The sequence below is a fragment of the Carettochelys insculpta genome, chromosome 19 (genome assembly GCF_033958435.1).
Source record: "Carettochelys insculpta isolate YL-2023 chromosome 19, ASM3395843v1, whole genome shotgun sequence".
In the NCBI taxonomy this organism is placed as follows: domain Eukaryota; kingdom Metazoa; phylum Chordata; order Testudines; family Carettochelyidae; genus Carettochelys; species Carettochelys insculpta.
Window position 1 is genome coordinate 22,648,724 of NC_134155.1, and position 26,997 is coordinate 22,675,720.

The window sequence follows — 26,997 nt, forward strand, 5'->3', positions numbered from 1 at the left end:
CCCCTCCAGAAACATTCCTGGCCAGAGACCTTTGGAGCCCTGTCAGTCAGCTGGCTTTTCATCCATTTAGCAGGGGCCATGCTCATCGGAGCCTGGTCTAGTTCAGCAGGTCTCAGAGGCTGGGTTGTGAACCTCTTTTTTTTTTTTTTTTAAGAGGTCGCCAGGGCTGACATCAGACTTGCTGGGACCCAGGACCAAAGCCCAAGTTCCCTGCCTGGGGCCAGAGCCTGAAGCCCTCGGTGGTGGGGCTGAGGTTACAGGCCTCCCTCCTCAGGTCGTGTAGTAGTTTTGTTCTCAGAAGTTGGGCTGCGGAACAATGAAGTTTGAGAGCCCCTGGCTAGTTTTTTAAGTCCGGCTGTTGTGCTGTGCCAAGCCCGATGCTGTCTGGTACCAGCCCCCAGCTTCAGGGCCTCCCCGAGAAGAGAGGGTTTTAAGAGACAGAGAGCTCGGCAGCCTTGTCCATTTCCCCCCGTCCTCCATTCTCAGCAGGCTCTCCCCTGGCTCACCCTCTTCCACTTCCATCCCAGGGGCGCAGCTCGTTCAGTGCTAGTCCTGGCCAGTTCCTGGCCTGAGGGCAGCAAGCTTTGAAACCCAGCCCAGCCTCACTCCTGGAGAGCAATGGGTTGGGTGGCGCGGCAGTGGTGCTGGAATGGGAGGTGCTGAGCGTGCTGCTGCATCTCCTGACTTGGACAGTGTTAGTGAGCACCGAGTGCGTGGTTTCCTTCAGGAGCTGCCCTCCTCCCAATGAAATTTGCTGCAGCTCCTCTGAGAAATAGAACTTCACTGCTTCTCATGCCAGCGCTAGCTGAGCATCGGTTCTGGGATCAGCCCACCACGCCATGCTCTGGCTGACACTCATCAGCTCGGGTGCTGACCCTAAACTGGGAGCATGTGTATGTTATGATGGATCAGGTCAGGGAAGTTGGGGTCAGGAAGGGCTCTAAATGGCCTGGGGTGGGGAGCTGGCTCAAAAAAGGGCGGGGGATCAGAACTGGGGAGAAGTATGGGGCTGGAATGAGGCTATGGGGCTGGAGAGGAGCTGGGGATAGGGGCACTGGAATGGGGGCGTAAAGGGCAGATTTGGGGATCAGGTACAGAGCTCAAGGCACCTTGCAAAGATGCTATAATCGTTGGCTCCATTTTAGAGAGGTGGAAACTGAGGCATGGGGAGGGGAAATGACCTGCTCGTGGGCGCTCAGCAGGTCATTGGTAGAGCTGGGTTCTCCCGCCGGCCACCAGATCGCTCCAGAGCTGTGTGAATTGTGGTGATTTGACTGATCTCCAAGGCATGGGAGCCACACATGGCTCCAAAGGCTTCTGAGCTTTGGGCTGGCATCTGGCACGTCCAGGTCAGCTCAGTGGAGGCCAGTTCAGGTCTGATTTTGATTCTGAAGAGTGGTACATTTGTTCAGGAAACTTTATTTATTAAAATGTTCCAGCCCCAGCGATCTTTAGTTGCTCAATATTTATCATTCTCGCACCTGCCTTGACATCGGCACTGCTGCTAGCACTTTGATGAGTGGTTCAAAAGGCTTCTCTGGATTCTTGTCTGCCTGTTGAGATGCTGCTTCCAGCTTCTGGCGGCTGAGCCTCCCTCAGACATAATGCTGAATGGGTCACGGGGTAGCAGCAGGCTGCTCAGACCAGACGCCATGGGCCAGGCAGGGCTGTTCTATCTGATGTATTCCTGGGGAAATGGGAGGGCAGCTGTATCAGAGGATTACAGTGGGTGTAGCATCTCAGCATCATTCTGCCACAGCCAGAGTTACTGTGCTCTGAAATGCAAGGGCTGCAGCTGCTCAGAGCCGGTCACAGCCCATACTAGAGAGCTTTCTGCCAGCTATAGCTTCCTTCTAGAGGCCCCCGGTGTGTCTCCGGACAGCAGCCATCACACAAGCAATGCAACTGCATCACCACTCTAAGCCCTGCATCTCATCACAGAGTCTGCCAAGACAGCAGAGATGTTTGTCCCCTTGCAGCACTGGAGTGACACCTGTGTCACAAAGCATCAGAGCACCGACCCCTTCCTCAGAGACACGAGGAAGGGCACCGAGGGGTCCCAGGAGGTCCAGTCGGAGCAGTGGCTGTTCCATGGTTCTGATGCGGGGGGAGGCATTCTGAAGTCTTTACTCATTCTTCATTCAGCCAGATCCTGTGGGCCTGATTCTCATCTCAGCTGTACTGCTGTAAATCTGGAGTAACTCCACTGATCAGCAGGAAACCAGCCCTGGCAGCAGCGCACAGCTATTTTTCCAGCACCTACACCAAAGTGATATTTAGCAGCTGGTACTTGTTAGTCTGTTGAGCCTGGTCTTCAGTTGGTTTGAAGTCAGTGGGCCAGATCCTCAGCTTAGCGAAACCTGTAGTTGTGCGGAAGTAGATGGTGCTGTGGCAGTTGGCACCGTTTGGGGAACTGCTCCAATGGGAGCTTGTGGTCTGGGTGAGGAAGCATCAAGCCACAGGCCAAATGCATCCTTGTTTTGAACTCCATTGACATCAAAAGTGTGACATGGGAGAGGAGACTGGCTTGCCTACATCTATAGGGGTGATGGATAGGCAGCCAGACTAAGGATCTGATCTTGGGAGTTTTCCAAACCCCAGAGCTCCGACACAACAAGCTCGGCAAGGCTCTTTCCCAAGCATCCAGGACTCAAATGTTCCTTGGTGTCCTCAACTTTGTCCACAAACATACCATGACAGCTTCCATCGTAGACACTCAAGGACCCAACAAACTCCAGTCACACGCATGTAAGAAAGGCAGGTTCTGCAGGAGCCGCTGGGTAAGACTCAGACCCTGCTGGGATGTTCAACTGCATTTATCTGTGGGCAACCATGAGCCGACATGGTCAGATGACATGAACTCAAGTGTTGGCAGGAGGCAGATGATCCCCAGCTCTACCAATCTTTACAACATCTGGCCGTACGCTCCCACCAAGATGGCCTTGTGCTTGGATGAAGAACAGCTGGCTGAAGCTGAAACTGAGCAAGACAGAGGAGATGCTGATGACAGCAGAAAGCATTCGGGAGGATTTGCAGCCACGGTGCAGCCAGGGCCAGATTAAGAGCTTACTGGGCCTGGAACTGAGAATTTTTGATGGGCCTACGCTACACGCTAGAATTCAAAATAGTAACATATTTTATGAATTCACAATTTTTTTATTTTAATAAAATGAAACACTTAAAGAGCAAAATGTCTATAATTTCTTGCTTTATGACTTGCAAAATCTGCAACTACAGGATCTAGGTCCAATTTTTATGGGCCTATTCTGGCAACAGGCCTGGAGCTTCAGCTCCCTCAGTCTCCTCTTTAATCGGGCACTGGGTGCAGCGTCCTCTTGTCGGAAGTCTACCTCCACAGAGGGTCAGTTCAGTCTGTAGGGTAGGGTCAGCCTGGGATTCCTTGCTGAGGTTGAGTTTTCACATCTCAATGCTGGAGGGAGGGTTTCTACCATCTCCAGCTAGCTAGGAGACTCCATCCCATCCTGATGGGCGAAGGCCTGACCTCAGTCAGTCCTACTTGCATCACCTCTCTGCTGGCCTATAGCAATGCAATATTCCCGGGCATAGAATCTGCAGCTCTGAGAACTCTCCAACGAGCAGAAAACTGCGCAGTGCATCTCCCCAGTGATGCGCCCCTGTGGGCCTATCACGCCCATCCTTAGTTCATGTCTCTGTCCTCTTCTTCAAGGCACTCAGCCGCTCGGAGCCGGGATAGCTAAAAGATTTTCGAAAACTCCGGGATGAAAAGCCACACGCAGCAGCTTTGTTTTTGAGGCAGATGGGAACTCTCAACATAACGGTGTCCCTACAGGAGACGGAACCTCCTCCGGGCGGTCCCATCACAGGGGCATGAACTCTGCCAGGAATTTCGGGCCATTCCAAACTTCGACAATTTCTGCTCCAAGCGCGAGGGGAATTCTTTGCCTTTGCCTCCTCTCACACAGACGCGGCACCGGATGTGTTCGTGTAGCAACCTCAGGAAAACGCTATGAAGCAACACGCTCCACTCCACGTGCGTCTCCCTCTGGGGAGAGGATGAGAGACGGAACAGCCTGTGTTGTCTGTGCAGTCATGTTGCTGCATGCCTGGCCGGAAGGTGCTCAGATAGTTGGGCGAGGAATGTAGTCTGAACCCGTATCTGGAATAGAATGGGCTGCGGGTGTTTTGTGCAATGCCATTTCAATGGATCTGTGACCTGTGCCGCTCTCATCCTCATGGTGACTTCCCTGCTCAGCCCCCGCTTTTTGTTGGCGTGCGTCGCTGTCAGCCTTGCTCTAAGGACAAATTCGCTTTAAAGCATTGTATTGTTTCCCTGAGATTGCCGAGATTAAAAAGCCCCCAAAGGAGGGCGTTCTCCAGCGGCGCTGACCTTCTGTTCCTGCTCTCGGCTCCTCTGGAGAATGGAGCAGTTAATTGTACAGTGGCTTGGAGATAGACGCCGCTGGAAAGATAGCTGAGGACTGAATCATCTTCCTGGAGATTTAATTTGTAACTCGACATGGCCAGAATCCCAAAGCCCAGAGCTTCAGAGCATGGTCCGACACCCAGGGGGTTTCAGCCCTCTGTGGGGAGAGCTGTTGTGTGTGGAATGAAACAGTTTCCCTTTGCTCACTCCCACACCCTCTGGCCAAGGACTGAGGGGCTGATGATGGGCTTAGGGGCTGCGGCTCAGGAACGTGGCCTGTGCACCTGATGACACAGGTGCTGAGCTTTGCCACCACTGTGCCTGGGGATGAAAGCTGAGCTGGGGATGCCTTTGTGTATGTGGACGGGGTCTAGCACACTCCCCGGTTGGCAGCCTTGGTAATTGAGGGCCTGCTCCCAGAGCAGGTTAGCCTGGACTTTTGGTGGGCCCATGTCCCCATAAACACGCTGCTTTCTCTTTTGTGCTCTGTGGCTATCTGGAGCAGGCTGCAGGAAGCCATTTTCAGTTAACCAAAACCATCTTTATGGCACCTTGTGATGGGGCAGACAGCCTGGCACTGGCCAGGAGGGGTTAATGAGGGCGTGCATGGCTGCGCTAGGGGCTGGAGCCAGACCAGGAATCCTTTCTGTAGGCTTCAGTGGTGGCACCTTGACTGGGAAGGCTCTCTCAAGCTTGGTTTGCCAAGCTACTGTGTGCATCTCCTTCACATCCTTCTGGAAGGCCCTTTTCCAGGGGGAGTCCACAGCACAGCCTGTCTCCTCGTCTGGCTTAGATGGGAAGCTCTGGGAGCAATGGGCAACCACGTCCTGGGTTTGTTGGGTGCTCAGCAAGTAATTCTGAGTTAACATGGCCTCACTCCTATCCAGACCAAGGGGGTGTGTCTCCTTACTAGGCCATGTGCAATATCATACAATGGCCCAGACAAGTGGATCTCAGAAAACAAATTCCAGGCCCACCACCCCACCTAGCTATAGAGAAAGGAGATTGACACCCCCCCCCATCTCTTATTTGTGGCTGTCCGGTTGAACGATAACCCAGGCTCTAGGGTGTGTAACCCAGAGGCTCTGCTCAGTAACTACGTCTCACTGCTTTCTCCGCTCCAGGAGGAGCTCTGCTTAGACCCGGAGTTTGATTCCTGCTGACAGACACAGCGGCGGCAGCAAACCTTTGTGGTGCAGGCACAGATTTGTGCCAAACCATTGGAGCTGTTGGAAGGAGAGTTGCACACAGACCCTATCCCTTTCCCACCTGTGCCAACAGCGCAGTGGAGGTATGAGCTGGAAGCCCTAGGTTGCAGCAGTGACAACGCGGGGTTTGGAAAGGTTCAGTGACCAAACGAAGGCGCTAAGAAGCCCCTGGCAGATTAGCCAAAGGCAAGGAGGGAGGCGCCAAGGCTTGCGGTGCGGGATCTTGGCTTAGGTGGTGCCCTTAGACCGCTGAGCTCTGTGGTGGAAAGATGCAATTGAGTTTGGAGGAGCGCACATGGAAAGACCATCTGCTCGGGGATGCCACTGGACGTCTGCCATCTCGTCACCATGACCTGCTGCCCCTGGCCCAGAGAGATGCTGCAGCCTGGAGGGGTCTGGGCACAGGCAGGCCCTGGCTGCCGTCCTGCAGAGGGTTCCCATGCTGTGAGCAGCCTCTCTACTCCATCCCTGGATTGGGAGGTTTTCCAGACAGGCTCCAGGTTTGTTTTTTTCCTTTTGACGCAAGACCTTGAATTTTGCTTCTTTGTTCCCCCCCTGCCTCTTTGACTCACCCACGCCGAATTAAGTGACAGACTCAAATCCCCAGGTGGGAGACGGCGCTCTAGAAACCCAAGCGTTTGGCTGCTGATGGAGGGAGCGCGTCTCCAGAAAGCTGTGTGCCTGGGCCGGCTGTGGCAGCAGGACAAGAAATGCCCCTTCTCCATGGCAGCCTGCCTCTCGCCTGAGCTGCAGTGACTCTGGCTTGGGTTCCAGCAGCTCTCGAGCATCCTGCAGAGTTCAGGACTCTGCTGTGCTGTGCAGGGAGAGACTGAGCCTGCCTTGAAAAACCTAATGCTCTCAGAGACGAGCTGGGCAACGGAAGCGTCCTCACCCTTGTTTTACAGAGGAGCCTGCAGATGCAGTGAGGTGTCTGAGATCATCCCAGGAATCTGTGGCAGAGCTGAGACTGGAGCCTGGATTTCTGGAGCCCTAGTTCAGCCCCAGAGTCACAAGAGCCTCTTTCTTCAGGAGAAGCTGGTTTGCTGCCCCTTGAGCCTGGCTGTCTCTTCTGAGGCCAAAGTGTGTGGAGGGGACCTATCTGCTCCCACCTCTGTTCAGCCCCTTCCACCCTCCCTCATTCACCTCAAAGGCCATATTCCGTCCTTGGAACAAGTATCAGAGAGGGAGCCATGTTAGTCTGTATCTTCGAGGACAAGAAGTCCTGTGGCACCTTATAGACCAACAGATATTTTGGAGCATAAGCTTTCGTGGGCAAAGACCCGCTTACGCTCCATAATATCAGTCTATAAGGTGCCACAGGACTTCTTGTTGTCCTTGTACCAGGAGCCGATGAGGCTGTTCCGAAGACAATCTCATTCTATGGTCAGTCCTACAGGCTGTTAACACCTCTTCCTGAAGTCCCTGTTAAACCCCTACAGACGCCTATTGATCCCCCACCCCCTCGGTTGGATAGAGCTTTTTTCTGCTGGGACAAACAGCCATCAGATAGTAACAACTTCCCCTCCCTGCTGAGCTAGCCTGGAGCCTTAGCCCAGACCTAGGCACAAAGTGCCGGATCATATTGCCTGAGCCATCCAGGCCCCAGCTCCTCCTGGTTTCCCCCCATTAACGTTTTATTGGCTCTTTGCAGACAGTTACAGAGGACTCAGAAGAATCTGCAGGCAATTACTCCATCCCCAACCAATCCAGCCGACAAAACGTATGCAAACTAGCAGGCGGTAATCAGGAAATGGCTTGGCCTCTTTTTTCTTTTATTTTCTCCCTGCTGAATGAACTGCTACATTCTCAGCGCTTAATTATCTTTTATCATCCACAAATACTCTCCATTTAATGGAAATAGCTAAGCAGGTCGGAGAAGCAAAACAACATGATCTATCATATTAAGTCTCAGCTGAAGGACACTTTGCATGCTAGAATGTGGAACCTGGGAGGAACTGCAGAGCCGAGATCTGCAGTCTCTGCTCCTAGGAATGCCTCCAGGCCCCACTTTAACCAGGTCCATAATCAGGGCTGGTGATGTTCCCAAGCTGGCTCTGAGGCTTAGTTTATAAGCAGTGTGGCACAGTTGCCAAAGCACTGGCATGGGGCTCAGGAGACCTGGGTTTGGTCTGCCTTTGCTCTGGCCTTCTTGGGCAAGTCGCTGCCTTGCTCGGTGCCTCAGTTTCCCTTCGGCACAACGGGGCTCATGACCCTGAGCTGACCCCATTCACAAGGCGCTCCCAGCTGAGCGGCGGAAGAGCTCTGCACAAGAGTGAGATACGGACGTGTTCTCACTGGGTGATGCACTTGGAGATCCTGGGGTGGAACGTGCTGTACCAGGGCCCAAGACGGTGACTCGGTGGCTTGTCTCATGCTGTCTAACATTGCTGAGCGGGGGCCCTGCCCTGTACACTTGCTGTCTCCCAGGGAAGCAGCCGGGCTGAGGGTTTCCAAGCTGCCTAAGCTCTGCCCACCCCATCCTGCTGGAAACGGAGGGGAACTCAGCCCCCAAACCCCAGGGCAGCATTGGAAAACCTTCTACTGGAAGCATCCTAAAGCATCCTCCCAGCTGCTCTGTTGCTGTCTGGCAGCGGCGCCTGGTGCCTTCCCTCAGCTCTGCCTGCTGGGCTCCCAGGCCTCGTGTCCCGGCCTGGAGAAGCTCTGCTGGGAGCATTCAGCCGAAGGAGCTGGGCAATTCTGCTGCACCTCCTGCCCAACAACCCCATGACCGCTAATCCCTGGCCAGATAATCCCACATCAACACAGCTGCTGTGGCTGGGCGCTCCGGTGGTCATGTCGTAAACCTGCTCCCATGGGAGGCACAGGTAAAATTCCCCTTGACATCGCAGCTGATTGCTTCCAAACCCACCCCCCAAACACACTGTACCGAGGCACTTTATTGTGTGGGTCAGGCCCCAAGAGCTCGCAGAAGCCCTGAAGCATGAGACTGGCAGCACGAGATTCTTAGTGCAGAGCCGCAGGTGTCCCGAGCTCCCTCTGCCAGCAGGGAATGCACAAGGCAAATTCCAAGAGCAAGAGGAATTCCAGGGACACCCAGGCTGACCTGCTCCTCCTTCCTCCAACCGGCCATAGCTTTCCTTCTAGCACTTGACCTGTCCCTCTCACCAGCCACCTTAAGGGTGGTGGGGTTAGCTCCACCTGTAACAGCTAAACTTTTGCTTGGGGGTGGGTCTGAGGCCAGGGTCTGGGGAAGGTCTTGGGCTCACCTGGGCTTTATTTGAAAAGCCCTTTAGCTCTCTTGCTCCTGGAGCCTGGCCAGGGCAGTTGGATGGGCCGCAGGACCTGGGCTGGCTTTGAGACACAAGCCCTCTCCCTCCCTGGAGAAAAGGCAGTTCTGGTGCCTTGAGAGCTTGGCTTATGTGGGGGGGCTCCCCCTGCTTACAATGCCCAGAGAACAGAGCTTTGCCAGGAGCCTCCAGGTGCATTTCGTCCTCTTTCAGTTTTGGGGCTTGAGCATTACCCAGTCTCCTTGTCCCATTGCCACAAGCTAACCAGCTGGTCCTCTGACACAGTCTCTCTCTCTCCTGTTGATCACAGCCTGGGGGGGCCCACCAGCCAGCATTGGGCCTCTGCAACAAGGAGGGTCATTTGTCTGCTCAGGGTGTTTATCACCTGAAGGTTAATAGGTAGGGAAAGTGCCACTGCATTCAGCATCCCCAGCCTGCGAGGAAATGAGAATTAATTACAGCGTGTCGTGCTCATTAGCTCCGGCTCATTGTCTTTGCCACAAAGCCTTTGTGGACGGCACTGCCACAAGCTGCTCTGGATTGGCTGGTGCTGGGTGCGACCAGGAACAAAGGTAGCGCGACAACGGCTGCGAAGGCTGCAGCAGACAGTTGTTGTGGATTTCATGCCGTTGGACCTGAGTTTTCTATCCGTTAAGGACGGTGTGGTGGCTGCAGCGTAACAGTCCCCCCATGTTAAAAGAAGTCTCGCTCAGGCATCTTCCTCTGTGTATTCTGGCATATGTGCCTTTTAGTTCCCCCAGGTCAGGCCCAGCGATGGAGGAGAGGGGCAATTACCCCAGGGCCCAGCCATGCAAAGGGACCTAGAACCCCTGGAGGCTGCAACGGTGGGAGTGGAGGCGGACAGAGGCTGAGACCCGTTAAATCGCTGCTGGAGCACCCTGAGGTCCGGAGGGAGGGGATGTCATGGTCTGAGTAGTGCTGAGTGGTGCTGAGACCCGGCCCTTCCATCGAGACCATGCTGCTTCCAAGGGCACAGAGGAGGCTGTTCGTTCCCTGCTGCCCAAGGGGTACAAACTCTGCTACAATGTGGGGCAAAATGCTGCTCTTCTGTTTGCTACATTATTTTTTAATTCTTCCAGCAGGAGTCAGAACGGTTAGAGCTGCAAACCCAGCACCCCCACACGGGAAAGCCTCTCTCAGAGGCCGAACTGCCACCTTGAGAAAAACACTGAGAGAACTTGGAATCAATTCACTTGTGAAGGAAACTAAGGCCGGGAATGTAAGGTGTGCTTCTGCCCCGACTCCAGAGACAGCCAAACCCGCCTCAGTCCAAGTTATGAAATCAGCAGACACCTGTCCCAAACGCCACGTTGCTCTATTCTGTTTGAAGCAAAACTACTGGGAATCAGCGAGGGAGCTGGCAAGCTATTGGCAGAGAGACTTAAGCGAAAGGCCAACAAATCGCTGCTATTCCTGGCTTATTTATGTATATTAATTACTGGTATACAGCAGTCAGCTGCCACGAAACAATTACAGCTGTCTTATTTTTAGCTGAAGAGGGAATCAGTAAAGATGGCCGAGATTGCTTCTTCGGTGCACTGTCTTTGTGACGGGCTGGATCCTGGGGTCCCTTAGGGACTTCACCTGGTGTGCTGGTCATGCCACTAGGCCAGCCAACCTGTTCCCTGGGGCATCTCGCCAGCCTGTCTTGCTGGGCCAGGTCTCCCCCAGACAAGGCACAGAGTTGGGGTAACAAGCAACACAGATGCTGAACCCGCTCAGCACTGGGAGGACTCAACCTGAGGCTATAGGCAGCCCTCAGGAACACAGCCCCAACGAGGACCAAAACCCCAAATGACTCCGTCTTATGCTGTATAAAGTTTCACACCGAGAAAGCTTCGAAGTTCACCCTCTTTGTCAATGAAAGGGAGATATGCAAAGTGGTCGCTCCCCCATCAGGTGACAATTTTTTACACTGAGCTTGATCATAAATATAAGTGTTTTTATTAATTATAACAAATACGATGTAAGTGATTGCAAGTGATGAAAGACCAAGCCAAAATAAACACAGCCTGTCAGCTAAGCCTAATACACAAAGAAACTTGCTACATGCAAATTCTTACCAGAACATTTGTTCTAATCTTTCCTTTCACAAGCTAGACAGCCTCTTAGCTTGGGCCCGAAATTTCCCCTGTTTGATCTTAGCTGTTTCCAGCAGGTATCTTGGGTCGTAAGTTGAGCTCTCTTGATGTTCGGCCACTCCTCCTATTATTTGATTTTCCTCTTTTATATCCCTTTCGTCCAAGGCAGTAATTAATTGTGCTCAGTTCAAATTTTTCTCTTCTTGAGTGGAAAAGTACTAGATCCAAAATGGGTTCCAGCATCAGGTGGTGTGGGCAGATGTCCAGATGACCCACCACACTCCAGGCTTACAGGTAAAATAAAACCATTCACAGGTTGTTACATTAAGCACCAGGCCATTCAGTTTCCAGAGTATCAGTAATGGCCCTTTAGAATTATAAACAGATCCACATTTCATATTTCTAATTTCATACACACAAATGATACGTGGGCAAAAATAGAATACACACATTCAGCAGACTTTAACTTTACAATTGATGCTACGTGAAGCATTTTGTCTAATGCATCTTCGAGTTATGCATATTTATGTTTATGAAACAATTTTCAAAAGGCGTGATGGGGATCAGGGTGACAGTCTCTATGACAGATCTCTGACTCCCAGAAATAGTTTTTAGAAACACTTCTATGAGGATGTTCTTGGAACAATTTTGATACAGGGAAGCTGGAAGCTGTAAAATCTGTATATTGGGAAACCACTTCAAGCCGCGGGTGCAACTCTGGATTTGAGCCTATTGTGTGTTCACCCAAAGACACTTTTTAATATACTGGCCCTTATGTGTGCTGACGGGAGTGGGCCTCATAAATGTAGAGTGACATGGGAAATGCAACTCCCTACGTGGTCTATTGGCTGAGCCCTTTTGGGAGTGCCCCTCTGTCAAGATTTTCTAGGATGGGGATGGGAGAGGTCAAAGGACCTCTTTGGTATTGTCTGCAGCTATTAGCTTTCTCCCTTAAGTTTCATTCTGGGATGTATTCCTTATACCTGGAGATCACCTGGGAACGAACAGCTGAACCCTGCAGAAATGGGAACGCTGATTCCCAGCCGACAAGGCCACCGACGTCTCCAGTAGTGAGCTGGTGGCATTCTGCAGAAAGGGAATGCCTCCAACATTCAGCACAAGTAGGGCTGGCTTCTTAGAGGTCTTTGATTAACACAGGGTCTGAAGAAAGGCACGCTGCTACCCCTGCTCTCCCTTTGTCCTGCCCTTCTTTGCATCAGCCAGCAGGTCTGGAAGTTTAGTATATTGGTTGAATTTGGGAAATTCAGTGAAAACGTATGAATATCAGCAAAGCATCTGCACCCCTGAGGGATAAGAATGGCTGATGCAGGCTCCAAAGTTTTGATAAGGTGCAAATGTGCCCACTGAGCGAGTGGGTCAGCCCTGCATATGGGGTTGATTGCCTGAGCAAGCATATGCAAAGGGCTGGAACCCTGCCCAAGGCTGACATGCATGGTCCAGGGTGCGCTGAATTTCTCAGACAGTCTTCTCTCCTAGGTGGGTCTAAAGCACCAATAGCTCCTCCAGGCTGTCCTGATGCAGAGTGGGGAAAGGCCCTAGCCGAGGCCAACCAGCATTCTTTGCCTGGACTGTAAACAACCTGCAGAGCTCACATCTATGGGAGGTGGTTGGGTCAAATCCTGTGGCTGATTGCCAGTTTCTGAGAGCTCCCAAGCAGATGTTCCTATGAGACTCGCTGGTGCTCAGCGCCACTCAGAATTTTTCCCTATCTATTTTTATTTATGCTAGGACAATTCACTCTCATGCTGCAAGGTTTAAGACTGATCATTTGCAGGGGTCAGGAATGAATTTCTCTGGTTATGTACAGCACATTGGCTTGTGGCACTGTGATCATGTGGTTTGCTTTCTTCAGAAGCATCCATCATGAGTCACTTCCTGTCAGGTCAGTTGCTTAGGGAGGTTATGGGATCTCCATCAGTGGAGATATTTAAGAGCAGGTTAGATAGACATCTATCAGGGACGGTCTAGACAGTGCTTGGTCCTGTCATGAAAGCAGGGGCCTGGACTTGATGACCTCTTGAGGTCCCTTCCAGCTCTAGTGTTCTGTGCTTCTACACTTCAGGCAAACCGTTGCTCTGGGGTGGAGCTGAGGATGCGGGGTTCAGCATGCAGGCTGCCCTGGAGAGAGGGGACTACCCCAGCCTTCCCTCACTGCAGCAGCCAGGGCCCAGGGAGAAGTGCATCTCCATGGCTGCTGCGGCTGCAAGGGAGCAGGGAGAGAAGAGGAGTGCATGTCCCCCAGCTGGGCAGGTCCAGGTTTGTCTGCCTCCCGCGCTCCCCAGCTAGAATAAGCAATGCAGCAAATTGTGCGCTTGCCCCGGGCTCCCTGACAATGGGGAACAGACAGCGACGACCCTGTCAGAACTGGGTGAGGGACTGCAGTTGCCCTCCCCAGCGTCCTCTCTAAAGGGCACCTGTGGTGGGAGGCTTGAGGGGAGGAGGGAGAACACCCCCAGCCACCCCTTATCACCGGCTGGTGATTGTCTCTATTCTGTTTGGTTGTGGGAGAAGCAATCCTATTCTGGGCACATCCCGTTTTCCTGGCAGATGCAAACCCCGAGCTTGCTCCAAGTTACCATAGGAGGAAGCTCCATGCCAAGAGTGGCGGTCCTGGCTCTTATTGTTTCTGAGGAGTTCTTGAACAGACAGACAGACAGACAGACACTGAAGAAGCTGAAGAAGGGAAGAAATAATTCTTGTAATTGGCAATTAGCCGTCTGCCCTGGATTCCCTGTCAACGTCTCTCCCTGAGTCTCACATTTTAAAATTTAGCTGTTGCCCTGTTATCTCACTGCCATTTTAATCCGAACAGGGCACATCAGCAAGTCCTTGAGTCAAGCCCGGTGTATGTGTGTGTCTTCTGTAGAGCTCCTTCTGGCTGGCTCCCACCCGCCGCAGTGCATGCAACATGACAGGGAAACCCAAGCTTTGCTGCAAAGCCCGTTCCGGCTGGGGGCTGGCGTTGTGCGTGTGAGACCCAGGCTCTTGGCTCAGCCTGTTACAGTTGTGCTGCTTGGGCCCGGTACCAACTTTGCCAAAGTTTGGTTTGTGACTGAGGTGGGGAAGGGAAGGGGAGCTTAGCCCCCGGGCTCTGGTCCACCCTGCGAGAACAGCGCGGTGTGGGTCTGGTTTTGAACTCCCCGAGAGCTCTGGGGGTGGAAGACGGACATTGGGCCCACATTTCTGGTTTGACCCACTAGAACAGTGCAGTTTGGATCCAGGTCTGAGCCTGGCTCTGACTACCAGTGAGATCCAAGTGCAACGCTACGCTCCCGATCCATCTGCAATGCCTGCGTGCTGACTGGCTGCAGTCGCTTGGCTGCTAGTGCTAAAACAGAGCCTTTGGCCCATCTCCCAGTTTGCACGGCCTGGCTCTCCCAGTTTAGCCCTGCTTGCAGGAGATTTGACTTGCAGATTAATCCAGTGTGATTTCCTTAGCCACCTGCTCCGATGCTGAAGTTCTCTCGCCCCCAGCCCCAATAAAAATCATTTCCTTCCAGATTTATTCAGCTATTTGGAGATTTTATGTGTTGTATTTATTGGTTTATTTAGGAATTCTAATTTCTGCGGCTGTGATTTACTGTGTTGCCCGGCACTGCATGCTGGCTTCTCCTGCCTGATTTTAAACTTTATTAATACACACTGAGCAATATATAGCCTTCCAGCAGTCCTATTTGCTTACATGTATTTCCTTTTTATAGTTTCACAGCTATATTTGCAGGACAAATCTATTACTTCTGGGGCATAACAGCTTTGATAGAAGCCTACAGGTATGATAATGCTGAACAAACAGCTGACAGTAAACATTCCTGAGCTCATTAGAACATTAACCCTTTGCTAGCCTTGGACAGGTATGCCTAGACAGGAGAAAGGCTGCTTGTGATTCAGGTGCTGGGATGGGTTCAGTTCTCTGCTTTGCCACTTATTGTCAGACCTCTGTCTCATTTCCCATCTGTAAAGAAAGGTAATGCTCTGTTTCCTCGCCCTTTATCTTCCCTGCTGAGTTACATTGTAAATTCTCTGCGGCAGGGACTGTCTCCCACTGTGTCGATGTACAGCACCTAGCACAAGGGGCACCTGATGTCGGCTGGGCTCCCCTGTGATGACAACAGGTCAGTCTCAGCTTTCTACGTAGGTCATTTACGTGGTTGTTTGGAAAGTGCCTGTACTTTGAAACTCCAGGTCCTTCAGATTTTTTCCATGGTTTCCAAGGCCATCAGGGACCTTCCCTGTTAAAAAATATGCACCTTATTTCTATGGGCTAAATGTAGCTTTTATGATTGATAGACGAGAATCCCACCCCCTCTCTAGGGAAGCAGCAGCATCTTGGTTAATATGTGAGTCCAGCATCTAGGGTTTGGATTCCTGGATCTGCTATGGCCTTGCTAGCTGAACTTGGGGGAGAGTTGTTTCAGCCCTCCCATGCCTCAGTTTCCCGACCTCTAAAATAGAGTTAATGATGCCTGACTTAACTCACAGGGATGCTTGGCACTTCATGCGTTAAGGGTTTCACTGTGCGCCACCTCCCCACAGGCCCTAGCCTCTTCGTTTTCTCTCTCCACTTGTCTGTGTGCTCCCTCCCCGTAACCCTCAGCACCCAAAGGCTGGTGAGTGTGTAGGCATCCAAGTGCCCTGGAAGCAGAGGACAGAAGTTCCGGCTGCTGTGTGAGCCTGCAGCCCCGTATGCATGAGCCGTCCGCTGTGCTAAGGGCCATGCTGGCTGCTTGACTGCCACTGTACAGAGGGGGTGGGTCTGAGGCTCTACAGCTCTCCCTGCTCCACCTGATCTGCCCCAACGTCCACTGCCCCCCAAGCTTGTCTAATGCCCCCAGCCCAAGCTTGAAAACCAGTCACCCTTAAAGACGAGTCGCTGCCAACTGCACTGTCTAGATGTAGCCAAGTCATTCCATGACAAGCAGGAGTGCTGACCTGGATGGGTCAGGCTGGGTGAGCCAGACACAATGGTGTCCCAGATCTCCCTTTCCTGGGTGCAGGGGAAGCAGGAAGAGTTCAGCTAGGAGCCCTTCCCAAGCCCTGGGTAGCCTGACCCAGGAATGAGTAACAGCGAGGCAGCCCAGGTGTGCATCAGCTCCAGATATGCAGGCCCTCCCCGCTCCCATAGTCTGGGGCTCTTTGTCCCTCACTCACGTGGCTCCCAGGTGTGCATCTGTGATGGGGTTCTGGGGTCCCCAAAGCTCTGCACCCTGTCCGCAGGCAGGAGAGTCTCTGACTTAGCAGGAGAACAGCGGGTTTATTAGCTGACAGGACACAGCATCGTACAGAGGAGTTAGTGCAGCCGGCAGAGACAGCCAGTCCAATCCATGTTGGGGAGAGGAGGCCCCGAGGGGCCCCCAGAGCTGGGGCCTGGCCCCCTCCTTTGTCTCTCTCTCCCAGCCCAGACTCACTGCTTCCAACTCCCAGTTCCAATTCATACCCCTCAGGCTCCACCTCCTCCTTTGTCTGCAGTACAAAGGTGTTACCTGGTCATCAAGGTTACCCTCAGCAGGAGCCCCACACCCTCTGTGAGCCACTCACATACACACAGGTATTCCCCACTCCATCACATCTCTCCCCCCTTCCAGACCGAACTGAGCGGGGTCACTCAACTGGTGACCTGGGGAAGTTCGGGGCTCTCCCCTTGTGACAGGGCATTGGCTGTACCCTCTGTTCTTCCCTTGATGTGCACCACCTCCACATCATAGTCCTGCTGGGGAAGGCTCCAAGTCAGGACCTTGGTCTTGGCCCTTTTCATGTGATGCAGCCGGGCAAGTCCCTTTAGTTCCCTTGGGTTGGTTGGTCTCCCTGCTTTGGCCCCGGTCCGTCAGCCACGTTCTCAAGTCGGGCAGGCAGAGCCCATACAGATGCTGCAGCACCAACAGATTAAACAGGTCTTTTGTGGTCTGGGTCCTGCCCCATTTGACCACCAGTCCATACAGCTGCTCCAGCCAATGTCTGGAATTCAGTTACAGTTCAGTAACAGAAGGTACAAATGCTTCCATCCTTGGCATTTAGCCAGACCACCACAATGGCTGTGTGCCTCAGTTTCCCCTTCCATGCCACACAATAGGTTTGGAATGTTCCTTCTCATGTTAGAGGTTGCAAGACTAGTTACAGGGAACAATGGTGACATTTTAGAGTTACAGACTCCTTTAACATACAACTTATGCTTCTACATTAATGTTATTACGTTACATGGCTCTTTTTAAACATTTAGTGCATGGTACAATTCTACAGCTTTTGGTAGCAGCACCCACTGGTTACAGCAGTTAGCGTGAGTAACAGAACAAACCCATTGCAACTGTACATTTACGTCGCTCTTTGGTAGACCACAACCCTTGTGTAACCTCCTTGAGAATTTGGTATTTTGGGGATAAATGGCTGAGGCCTTTTTTAGCAGCATCAAGTTCTAATCTTCTCCCTTGCCCCCTGCGGTGGAAATTTGATCTCTCTGGCTGTGCCCTCCTTTTTAACAAGAGCTGGGCCATTGATGATCTCAGGGAGACGGCCCCCTCCCAGCCAGCCTGGAAATTTGCAAACCAAACTGCTTTCTAAGAGTTGTTTTGTGAGTCCCAGACGCAGAATTCACATGAAGGAATCCCTGTTTATCCCTTACTGGCCCACCAGGCCCACAGCTCCTTTGTCCTTTTACCTCCAACTTTTGCCTCCCCGTGGAATCAGAATTGGAGTCCAGTGTGAGAATATAAGTGTTTCTAGCATTTGGAGATGGGGAATTGCTGAACCTCTCCTGCATCCTACAGAGATTGGCTGTGCAGCTGTTTTACTTGGTTCTCACAGGGCTGCTCACATTCCCTGATAGTTTTTACTTTACTTGCACCAGCTTCCAATTCCTGAGAAACTTTTACACTGTTTGCTTTGGACCCTTGCAGAGCACAGCCAGTGGTTTTACACTTAGGCAGGTTTTGGCCATCAGGGGCTGAAACAAACTTCTCCCCAGGCAAAGGGCTGCTCTGGCTTTTACAGACATGCACCTTTCCTGTTCACTCTCCTTCACCTCACTCCCATTTTCTGCAGTTCCCACAGACGGGTCAGGAAAAGTTTCAGGGAAATTTTTTTCCTTAAGAGCTTCCCCAAACAATAACTCACCCCTGTTTGCCTCCACGGGGGCACTGTTCCCTTGAGCCACAACCAGCTCCTGGGTTTCACCTACACCCAGGATCACTTCTGGCCCATTAGGCAGATTCCCACGTAATCCCCCTCCAGGCAGACAGCCAGTACCACCGGACAGAAGGTTAGGGTTCCTTTCCTCCCTTCTGCTACCAGCTTCTTTATCTTCATCAGTCAGCGTAACTCCATTGCCCGTCTGTTCTTGTGTCCTGGCGAGAGGATGACTCTGGTAGGACAGAGTCCTCTCACCTCCTTCCGGTAACACCTCAGCATCAGGCAAAGAACAAGTACCAGAATTGTCTTGTCTCTGGGATTCCCTGATGATACTAACTGGATCAGACCGAGTTAAAGCATCATTCCCCCTGAGAGAGACAGAGGCAGGCCCACTTCCCATCTGGGCTTTAGCTGCCCTCAGATCCAGCTCTGGGATCTTGGCTCCATCTTGAGCCCCCACAGGCTCAGGCAAAGGATTCACTTCCCCAGAAGCGGAAGCACTTTTCTTGCACCAAGGACCAGTGTCCTTAGCAGGGATACCACTGCCCATCCCAGAGCCATTCCCTCTGCTCCAGCCCCCATGGCTGGGTTTAGGCACACCTGGAATGCTCTTTTCTGGTGGATCCTTCTCCAGCCACCCCAGGCTGGTGAATCTTCCTCAGACAATGGGCTAGTTTCCTCATTGGCACCTTTTCCAAACGCAGGCTCTGCTCTCTCCCCAGGCTGCTGCTGCTGTTCAACATAGACAGACAATGGGAGACACTTTCTCCTTTGTCCCAGCCCCCTGGCTGGTCTCCACACACACACAGAAGGTGAAGCAGCTTCTCTCACAGACAACTTGCCATTCCCAGTGGACAAGCTGCTTTCCTGCACAGACACACAGGCACCTTCCTCGGCCCAGGCCTGGAAACCTCTTCGCAGGTCTGTCTTGGCCTCTAGTAGATGATGGGTTGGAATCGCTCCTTCCCTCCTTGAGCTGTGGCAGGCCACTTGGTTCAGAGCTCCAGGCAGTCCAGGGTTCCCTGCCCCGATTCGGGCTCACCTCTGCAGAATTCTCCCCAGCCCTCAGCTCTGCCACTGCACATCCACGCTGCCTTGTCCAGCTTCTTTAATCTCGATTCGGTTTCCAGGTGCTGCCACTTCACAGCGGAGTTTCTCAGCGTGGTTGCAGGCTCTCAGGCTGATGCCCTCTGCACCCCACGATTCCTGGAAGAATCCCTTTAGTGTGCCAGGCTTCTTGCGGGTCACAAGCTGCCCGGGGTTAGGCTGTAGGCCCCTCCGCCCTCTGGGACCGACTCCAACAGACTCCCAGCGGAACCCCTTCTTTAGTGCGACACCCGCTCTCAGGGACCATGAGCACACTGTCTTGGGAAGAACTCATTCAGCGTCAGCCTCCTCAGGGGTCACTTGTTCCTGGGGGTTGGGCTCTCGGCCCCTCCACCTTCTGGGACCAACTCCAACAGATTCCCAGGAGTAACCCCTCCTCGGGTGTGACACCCCCTCTCGAGGACCACGACCGCAGTTGCTTGGGTTCGGCCGCAGGCCCCTCCGCCTTGGGGAACTGCACCTCACTGCCCTTCAGCACACCTGGGTCTCACAGGCCCCACTTCTTCCGGGGCCCCGGTCACTTACTGCTGGATGCTCCATCCTCGGGGTGCAGAACATCCCACTTCTGACACCAATGTGATGGGGTTCTGGGGTCCCCAAAGCTCTGCACCCTGTCCGCAGGCAGGAGAGTCTCTGACTCAGCAGGAGAACAGCAGGTTTATTAGCTGACAGGACACAGCATCGTACAGAGGAGTTAGTGCAGCCGGCAGAGACAGCCAGTCCAATCCATGTTGGGGAGAGGAGGCCCCGAGGGGCCCCCAGAGCTGGGGCCTGGCCCCCTCCTTTGTCTCTCTCTCCCAGCCCAGACTCACTGCTTCCAACTCCCAGTTCCAATTCATACCCCTCAGGCTCCACCTCCTCCTTTGTCTGCAGTACAAAGGTGTTACCTGGTCATCAAGGTTACACTCAGCAGGAGCCCCACACCCTCTGTGAGCCACTCACATACACACAGGTATCCCCCACTCCATCACAGCATCAGCTCCAGATGTGCAAGCCCTCCCATCTCCCATAGCCTGGGGCTCTTTGTGTTTCAGTCATGTGGCCTGTGTGCACACAAGCCATGCCAGTGGCATGTGGCTGATCACTCTCCACTGCCGCTGGGCTTTTGACAGCACAGCCTGCAGAGTGTCACAGGGCAGAGGCCCTGGATCAATGTGAAATATCAGCCACGCTGTGGGTTTTGTTGACGCCGATGCTTGTGGCTGCTGGGAGAGAGGGGCACTGTCTGGGGAGAATGCTGGCTCCCCAGCAGGTTAGCTCAGTTTCGGTTTGACCTGCGAGGGGTGGAGGCTTGTGGCTTGTCCATTCCTTGCCTGTGATGGAGGCTTGTACCCCCCAGACCTGCCCTCCCTGGCCGTGTCTCATCTCAGTACATCCTTCTCCCAGGCCTTGCTGCTGCACTAGTATTTGGACACGTGTGTGTGTCCTGCTGTTCATTTCCATGTGCGTGTCCCAGAGCAGAAGAACATCAATAACACTTAGTGCTGATGCAGCCTCGACTGCATCCCAGAATGTCATTACTGTTGCTACAGGCCAGATTGAACCAACTGTCCTGAAGTTTTGATTGGAAAAAGGGGTGTGCGGCTTTACCTGGTGCAGAACAACTGGGGAGACGCTTTTCTTTCCAGCCCACTGGCCTGGGTTGCTTTGTCAGGTGTAACTTGTAAAAATACAGGAGGGCTGAATTTGGCCTTTTGTCTTTTGAACTGGTTGATTTTTATTGTGTGAACGCTCTATAGTTAAACTAATGTGTTTGGGGACAGGGGGGAGAATCTCGCCTAAAGCCAGGGGTAGATTGAGGCACATGCACAATAAACCCATCACAAAAGCTCCAGCTGCTGGAGTCAGGGGATGACATAAAACTCTCAGCTCTCACTCTCTTTTTTTAAAATCACTATTTCTAGCCTCTGTGGAAGCAAGGCAAAGTTTGGGAAGGGACACTTGTAATGGATGCCTGCGGCTGCAGAGAGCCTGAAATGATTTAGAAGTACAAACCCTCCCTTTCATTTGACCTCTGAGACCTGTTGCCAACATGCCATAATGGACTGGGTTTTGGGGCTGGATCTGGCCTTCAGCTGCCCCAGCAGTGCGAAGGTGTGCTCTCGTGATCGCTGGTCATTGCTCAGTGGTTTGGTCAGGAGAACCCTTGGGCTGCAGAAAGAGTGTGAAGGAGGTGGCAAGTTGATGCGGCTGACTTCTGTAGAAAGCGGGGTGGAGTGGGCAAGGGCTTCAGAGGAGAAGGCTCTTGCACTTTCTGTGGTGAGGCAGAGGCAAATAGTTGAAGACCAACTCTGTGGTTTGCTACGAGCCCTTTCCAGTGCTGGGAAACTGTTGGATCTCACTGTCTGGGGTTTTCCCTTGCACGAGGAACTCACCAGCTGGGGCAGGGCTAATGTGTTTAGCTCCGTGTCACTCCCTTGCAGCCCCTCCCCACTGGGGATGTGTTGGGGGTATGATCAGAAGAAGGGTGTGGTTGGAACACCATGGCACTCAACCATCCCTGACTGGAGAGCGACTCCTTCAACGCAGTGGTTTGATATAGTTCAGAGTAACCCTGAGGTGGCTGTAAGTTGCACCAGGAGCAGCAGCCCTGGGCATTAGGGAATGGGGTGCACAAGACTGAGCCCGAATACTTTGTCCTCCTCTGGTGCCATTCAGGCAGGAATCCCCAGGGAAATGGTGATGAACGAAACCTCACTACTTGCCTTTAAATACAATTATCTTCATTGTACAGGTGGGGACACTGAGGCACAGAAAAGGGTGGTGATTTTCTGGTGTCACAGACACACAGCCAAGGGTGGAATCCAGGTCTCCTGACTGCCAGCTGCGTGCTTGGCCTGCGAGCCCGTGCCTCCCTGAATAGCCAAGACCGGGAAGTGATGTCTGTGATTCCTCATCCTGAACAGTCGCGTTATCTCCCCAGATTAATTTTTTAAAAACGTGATCCATTACTGTCACCTGGGCCTTTAAATTGGGAATCTCATGGTACCTCATTAGCGGGCTTAATCAGTTATTTCCACAGCCCTGTCGGGGTGAGTGACAGGCATGAGGGCAGTGGTGGGGGGAAGGGGGAGCTGCAGCCCCAGTGCCTGCAGGATTAGAGGAAGAAGCTTTACCAAGAAAGCCTATTCTTGCTGTAGTTGCTGTCAGGCCTGTTCTGGGGCTGAGGGCTCCAGGCTTCAGGCCTGTAGCATAGATTTCTGTAAAGCTGCATGGGTATTTACCCCCCTTCTCTTCCTGCAGTGCCTAGATGCCAGGCCCTACTGCACCAAGCGCTGTACAAACGCTGAGTAAGTGCTAATCCCTGCTCCATGCTGGTAGCCATGGATGCTAGTTGTGGGGTCCCAGCCACCACAGAATCAGCACACTTCCCATTGTCCAGGGAGATAGCTGGTCAGATAAGGAGTGAGGTGACAGCCCCGACCCTTAACGGTTAAGCTCAAGAGGCATGAAATGATATCTTTGCGGATCTGCATGGAGGATTGTCACCAGGTGTAGCCTGGAGTCAGTGCCTCAGGCCATGGGTGGGTGGGGGACTGACCCGGTGAATGTACTGGGTGGGACGTTTTGGGAATAACCCGTCTAGTGGCCAGAGAAGACTTGTGGAAAAGTGAGTTAGGAGCTCACACTTGTGTGCGCTCACACCCAGCGTGAGCTCCAGTCAAGGGAACCGACGCCTGGGCCAGCTGCACCGCTGGCACTGGGCACCTTGCAGCCTGCTGCCCGCAGCCCCGCGGGAAGGGAGCGGGAGCTTGGGGGCAAGGGGCTGTACAGCGCTGCAGGCAGAGGGGGCCCTGCCCCCAGAGGTACCGCCCCAAGGAGCAGGCTGGGCAGGCGGCTCTGAGCCTGCCCCCCGCTGCCAGCGCTGCCAGCCTTCTCCGGAGGGAGCCCTGCGAGCGCAGCCCCTCCTCTGGCGGAGCCCCAGACTGGGGGGGGGATCCTTCCAGGCCCTCCGCGGCAGGAAGCCTCTGGCTGCTCCCCGCGCCTGGCTCTGCTGCCCCCCCAACTCAGCGCAGCCGTGCAAAGGCACCGGGCTGCTCGCTGGGGGGGGCGGGCTCCGTCCGCTTGGCGGCATCAGCCCGCCGGGCCGCCAGGGGGCGCTGTGGCGGACGGGGAGGCGCGGCGCCGCTCTGGCGCGAGGGCGGGCGGCTGCTCGGTGGCGCGGAGCTGTCCAGCATTTCAGCAGCGCCTCGAGGCCGGCGCGCGGCGCGCGGCCGGGGGCGGGGGGAGCCGGGAGCGCGCGGCCGGCGTGCGTGTGAGCGGGGGGGTCCCGCCGCGGCCGGGAGCGGGGCCGAGCCGAGCCGAGCTGCAGGACTCTCCAGCCAGGTGAGCCCCCCGCCCCCGCCCGGGTGCAGCCGCCGGGGCAGGGGAGGGGCGGTGCCGCCTGCTGGGCCGGGGCCGGGGCTGGGGCCCCTCCCGGGTGGGTGGAGCGGGCGAGGGCCGCCAGGGCCTCCCTTCCCCCCGGGGCTGGGCCGGCAGCTGCGGGGTGCCGAAGCCGGGGGGTGCGGGGTGCCGAGGCCGGGGGGTGCGGGGTGCCGGGCCCGGGGGATGCGGGGTGCCGAGGCCGGGAGGTGCGGGGTGCCGAGGCCGGGGGGTGCGGGGTGCCGAGGCCGGGAGGTGCGGGGTGCCGGGCCCGGGGCCTGCGGAGTGCTGGGTGGCGCACCAGGTTCTTCCCCTGCTGCAGAGGAAGGTGGGCTGAGCTGAGTCTGTGCCCCTCAGTTCAGTCCTTCACCGCCATCCTCCCCACTTGCCCCACACTCTGTTCCAGCCCCAGCAGCTTTGGGAGCGCGGTGCTGGGGATTGTTTTGTGCCTGGTGTGTGATTCACCTAGTGAAAGCTCAGAGCCCAGCCAGCAACTCTGCTATGGTGCCTGAGGGCTGGGCAAGGAGTATTGTGGGCTGTGGGGTGGAGGTAAAAGGAGCTCACTGACTTCTGAGCCATGTCTTGGACTCCTGTCCTTGGGGCCGGAGAGTTTGGACTCTTCTAGTTGCCTTTGTTTGGGGCTCTCCAGTGTGGCTAGGCAGGCTGGAGCAGTGGGGTGTTTGAAAAGGAAGTTTAGCAAATTCCAGGTTGGCATTTGACCTCTGATGAATTTATTCATCCTGGGGCAGAGAGGGGTCTAAAATTTTCCTAGGAAATTGTGCCTTGCAGGTTCACTTTGTTTTTTGGTTCTTTGCACAGTGAATGACATTTCTTTAAAGTGATGCGGTCTGGCTGTTTTGGCTTTATGGAGTTGGGCTTTGAGACTGCTACTGCAAAACAATTTACTTAAGTGAGCATAGTTAGAGATTCTCCTGCAACTATATCAAGGTGCATAGACCAAGGCAACAAACAGTCGTGCAGTAACAGTACAGTAGATATAGTAGAAATGCAGGATAGATGTGTGTATGCTGCTGATTGGGAAATGACTGTGAGCTGATAGACTGGTGTGTGCACATATGGTATGTCTAGGGAGGTACGCACACAGCATGTTCTGAGATCTAGTGTTTCCTCTCCTTGCTTTGGAAGTTTGCTCCTCGGCAGGGTCCCGTGTCTGACAGATCCAGATCTGTCCTGTGCTTGGCGGTAATAGTGGCTGCTGAGGTTAGTAGTGGTATTGTAGGGCTCCAAAATGCATCAGAACACATTAGCCAGCCAGCCCAAAGCCCCATGTTGTGCTGTTTGGCTGGCTTATGTGTAGTGACAGTCAGCTGGCTGGAGGGGCCCTCAGCCTGCCATCAGCCTTTCTGCTGGGTGTTTTCTTGCAGCAGGAGATTCCTGGCATCTGGAAATACATGCTTGTGTCCTCTGTCTCCTTCTGAGCCCCAACGATGTAAACTTTGCTTTAAAAACCTCACGGTCTCTCCCTCATGCTCGTTACAACTGTAAAGACGCACCGCTCAAAAGCCATGGAGGACATTCCAGCTAGTCGCACAGGGATGCGGAGTAAATACGCAAGATGTTGCTACTTTCCATAGATTTCCAGCATACCCAGCCTCTCCCCCAGCCAGAGACAGGAAAGTTTGGCGTGTGCCATGGGGTCCTAGCCCCCTTAGTGACTCCAGGAGTCAGTGATTGTAGTCTGCAGATCTTCCCCCCTTGCTCTTCATAATGACATGATCTGTGCCACACATGCAGACAGCTCACATGTGCAAACCTCCCTCCATCTCCCAGCACCTGCTTTGAATGACCTTTCTACTCCTTGCAACTGGAAGACCAAGGAGAGTCCCCCCAGGCCTGCAGGGGAGTTGCTAGCTGTGAAGGAGGCAGAGGGAAAAACCAAGTGTTGTTTTGTCCCACAGACTTAGTACCCCCCACCACCACCGAGAGGGGAGATTCTTATTCATGCCCGTTGGTCCCCTAAGGGAAAACACCATCTTCCCAGACGAACCATCAGCTCATCTGTCCAGTGAGGAGGGTGCAAGTAAGAACTGGGTTCTCCTCCAGACAGCTGGCTGCCCTTGTAAGCTGGGCAGACCCTTCTGTCCTTGGCATGCTCAGGATCTGTGGAACGTAACAGCATCTTGCATATTTCCTGAGCATCCTGGTGCGACTGGCCGGAATGACCTCCGTGGCTTGAGTGGTGCTTGTTTACAGCTGCTGTGAGTGTGAGGGAGAGACTGGGGAGGGGGCTTTTCAAAGCGAAGTTTACACAAATCTGCCCATTCTTAAAATAAAATTTCCTCTTTGTATGGTTCCTGTGCTGTGGCAGACTGGCAGCTCTTCACGTTACCAGGCTCAGCACAGGGCTCTGGGGCTGATGAGCTCTGGCCAGTGCTGGGCTGGTCAGACTCAATGACCAGAGTAGTCCCCTCTGGTATTAAAACCTAGGATCAGTGACCCTCTTACCTCCCCCTGGACCAGTGTTTCCCAAAGCGTGGTTCGTGTGCCACTGGTGGTACTTCGAAGGATATCAAGGGGTACGCAACAGAAAATAAATTACTTAAAATCAGACGATAAGCGCTGTGATGGCACTGGGAGAGGAAGTGCCCTGATAAGGCTGAAGACCTGAAAGGGGTGTGCAAATGTTTTAAGTTTGGGAAACGCTATGGAAGACCATAACCCTGCCCGTCTAGGCTCATAACATGCCTCCTGCTAGACCAGACCAGACGAGACCAGACTAATGGCCCATCTTATTTTGTGTCCTGCCCTGTCCCAGCCTGCAACCGTATTGATCTAGTGCCATGTCCTGCCTCATATTGGATTGGAGCAGACCCTTGGCCCCTCTAGTCAGAGCCATCCTTCTGGCCTGCATGGTGCAGGAGCTGAGCTGAGCTGAGCTGGTCACAGTGGTCTCATCTGGCCTAGAAGCCTTTGAATTTACTCTGCTTCCTTCCAGGTGGGAAGACAGCAATGGTCTACACGTAGCCTGCTCCTCTGGCTCTAACCAGGCCAGAAGAGCATAGCAAAGTCAGCCCCTGGACCCTGCTTCAGAGAGCAGCCAGTGCTCTGTTTGCCTTGCTAGCACACTGGGAATTGCAGAGGTTGATCACAGGGTGAGGGAGCGTGCTTTGGAATTTGTGCCTTAAAGTTGAATGTTGGGTTTCCTCTTCCTTGTTTTGTGGGGCATGGGAAATGAGAGAGTGACCCTCCTACCTCGTGGGACACATACCGATTCCTGAGCATTGCCCCTTGGTCCTGTGCTTTCAGATGGGGAGTAACTGGCTGGGTTTAGCTCTAACCCTGTGGCATGGCCTCCCATAGCCCCGTCAGGCCCAAACATCCCCCCTGCTCTCTCCTCCAGCATCTGTTCTCACCTCGGTTACTGTCACTGGGTTGCTTCCATGTGCTTGCGCAGAAGTAGGGAC